Raw genomic sequence first — 3535 nt, forward strand, 5'->3', positions numbered from 1 at the left:
AGGGCAGGGGCTGAGCCTGTGCGGCGTGAGCCGTGAAGTTGCAGGCTGTGGCGGCTCTCGGGGCTCCGGCGGGTTCCTCTCCCCCGGTTGGCGTGCTTGTCTTTTTCGCCTGTTCCCGTGAGCTGTGTGCACCGCAGTGCCCTGCCCCTCCCTTTGTTGCCCGGGCTGACACGACAGTGAGCGTTGACAATTATCTTTCGTGTTGTGGAGGTGTTGACTCGAAACGTGAGTGAGATCTCGGCGAGGGAACTTAGACACTACTTGTTATGGTTACGAGGGAATTCGGGACGAAAGTTGCAGTTCATGTCCCCTGGGAGAAGCTGCGTGCCTCTTTAGTTGGAGAGTGTGTTCTTTTGCGGGTCAAGTTAGGATTTCAGTCCTGTTGTCTTAGAAGTGCAAGCATCAAAAAGAACCGATTGTGAGAGTGAGTGAGAGAAAAAGACTAGTGAATATGTTCATACATCCCTATGTTGGCGTGGGCATCTAACTACTACTAGTAGAAAAACATCCGAAGGAGTTAAGTCGGAGTGCTGGCACTGACAGGGTCTGTCAGTGCCTTACAGGGAAGCATCGAAGTGAGAAGTCGAAAAGGTAAGCAGAACTATTGCTGGCTAGGTGGAGGAGATGGGAAATGACTGAATAGTATTAATTTCTCTTCTTTATAACTTTGTTTGAAACAATTCTATTTGCTTGAATCAATTTGCTTTTCCTCCTCTTTCCATAACATACAGTTCTGTAATATTTTGCAGTATAAAAATGCCATCATACACGTAAACATTTTCAAAGTCCATATGATAGGCTGTTGGAGAGTAAGATCAGAATTGAACACTGTGATAAACCCTTTCACTTGTCATTTTCTAGCTTTGTTGCAACATCTTCTCTTCAGTAGCTGTTCAGACTTTAGAGCTGGACTTGCATCCTCTTGCTTTTAGAGGAGAGTTTTGAAAATAAGGAATGGACAATTACAGAAGAATTGGGCACAACAACTCTGCTAACTGCGATAGCCATCAGGAGTTCTTATTAGTAGGCTAACTTACCTGATTGTTTCTGCTATATAAATCAGTTTATTTTCAGTACTCTGGTCATCAGTGCTTAAGATGTTTTGTCCCACTGGTCAGTGCTTTGGTGTACAGCAAATGCACGGAACTAAGGGGCAAAATGAGACAAGAGTGTGGGGCAGCCCTTGAAGTGCAAATGTTAGGATATCAAGACCCTGCTTATTTTTTTCATACTTTCTTGAAACATGTAAAACTTGTATGTAGAAACCAGAGAGGTGTGCTCTGTTGATTTAGGTGTGAAATTGAGGTAATTCTTCATGCTCTGAACTCTTGTGATCAAGAACTGGGATCACCTTGGCTGTGCTTATAGTGGGATCGGTGGTCTCTAAGCAAATGAGTGGGTAGACAACCAGAGATGACAGAACTTCAGCAGTGCTTCCTCTTTTGATGCTCTAATAGTAAGCAAGCTAGATAGATGATTGTATCTTAAACAAGTACATTTCAACATTTTTTGCATTGTTCCAGTGATGCAAAATAGCAATTGTAAGCCCACTGTAGCTGTTGATACTTTCCAATTGTTTTGATGTCCTAGAAAACCAGCCCTTAAAATCGAAGGTTTACAGTTGTTGTGGTCTGTTCCTTTTATTTGTTTAATTCTTGTTTGGTATATTTCTCTCTTGAGTTTCAATGTTTGTTCTATTCATACAGAAGCTACGAAAATTCTGAGCTAGAATACTTAAGAGTGTCAAGGTTTAGAGTAGATAGAAGAATAAAAACTAAGTTATAACATAAGACTTAACAATGGCTATACCATCTCTGACCATAACAGTAACCAGGATCTAATTTTGCAGTGTCCTGTACACATAAAGCAGCCCAATTGACAGTTCAAAGTAAATGGTGTGATAAAATCATGGATCTTCTGTGCTTGATGAACGCTCTGGGATTTATCTGCTCAGTGTCCTAACAAAGAGTGTTTGTTTCTGACCAGCTGTTACAGTGATCATCAAGGATGATAGAAGTATTAGGGCAGTTTCCCGCTGGTGACTGGGATCAGTGGTCACTCTATGGCCTCAGTGCTACAGGAATCCCTGTAGCTACTGCCCTCGTAGATGCTTATTCATGAATTGGGTTTTCTTCTTATCGCCTGGATTATGACCCATTCTAATTATGTAACCTCAAGCATTTCATCCCATACAGACAGGCTCAGGAAAGTAGTTGGGGTTTTTTGTTTGGTTTTTTTTTTTAATGTCATTTTGCTGTCTGACTTTTATATGACTTTAGTTTTGCTGTGAGGTTTCAACTTCTTCCCTTTGAAAGGAGTGGTATTTTTTTTAATATTTTTCTCAATCTATGAGAAGTAAAGAGCCTTTCCTCTGATCTGTCCTTTCTGCCTGTCATACTTCATTATCCACGTCAATTAATTTACATGTCTCTTCCTGGGTTTTTTCCTCCCTGTGTTCTCTTCTCTGTCTCAAATTCTGTCTGTTTTGAACTTTTTCTGTTCACCCAGACTTACCAACTATTTCTGTCCCTTGCTGTGATTCTTACCTCTTTTCAAATGAAGGTCTGTAGCTTCTCATAGTCTTGGCACTAAATTCTTTGTTTGCAATCCACATTTTCTCTCCTGTAGATCTATTTCATCAGCTGTGTATCTTCTGCTCTTGGCTTTCTAATCTGTTTATCCCTTTCCTATGTAATCAATTTATTTCCCTTACAAAGTGCCAAAACCAAACCAATCCTGAATAGAAGAAAACTCCATGAATTTTGAGACTGTGTTTAGAAAGAACATTTTACTGCTGCTTTTGGGAGAGGAGGGTCATTCTTTAAAAAGTTTGTCTTGTAACATTGGAAACAAATCTCTTATTCATAGGAAAATTATTCTAACTCGAGTTTTCTGAGATGCAGTGGCCTCTCTGTAGATAGTAACCATGTAACAACACACACAGCTCCCTCCTGCTTCCCAGTGCAAAATGTACATGGTTTTGTGTTATGGTAAATATAGACTGACTTAAAAAATCGCTTACCCTTATAATAGGTAAATGCAAAGCAACCTTTGGATTTTAAATGGTAGAAGGAGAGAACACAGGTTGTACCACCTTTGAGTAAATGTGACATGTAAGATTCTAGTCCCTACTTCTCTGTGTTTCCTCCACCAGTATCTACTACTGCCAGTCTGGTCACATGAGTTTATCAATCCCTCTCATTGTCAGAGAATGTATGGCCTTTCTGTCTGTTTTAAAATATTCCTTCTTGGTCTGGACAATTTGATTCATTCTTTTCTCCCCATCCCCCCCACTTATCTGATGGTCTCTGCATTTATCACCCTGGCCTTCAGTTTATTTAAAATCTGATTTTATTGCTTAGAGGGCATAGCTGTTTTGCTTGTAAGGAAGCAGATCTTCCCTCTTTCAGGCATTCATTATGCAGATTGGAATAGAGCTAGGTTTATCTGTTCTACCTGTTTATCTTGTTAACTCTTATTGCTAGAGAAAGGAGTAAGCAGAGTAGCTCCTCTTTTCTCTCATTTAGAGGCAGCA

The sequence above is a fragment of the Pygoscelis adeliae genome, unplaced genomic scaffold (genome assembly GCF_000699105.1).
Source record: "Pygoscelis adeliae isolate BGI_AS28 unplaced genomic scaffold, ASM69910v1 Scaffold77, whole genome shotgun sequence".
In the NCBI taxonomy this organism is placed as follows: Eukaryota; Metazoa; Chordata; class Aves; order Sphenisciformes; family Spheniscidae; genus Pygoscelis; species Pygoscelis adeliae.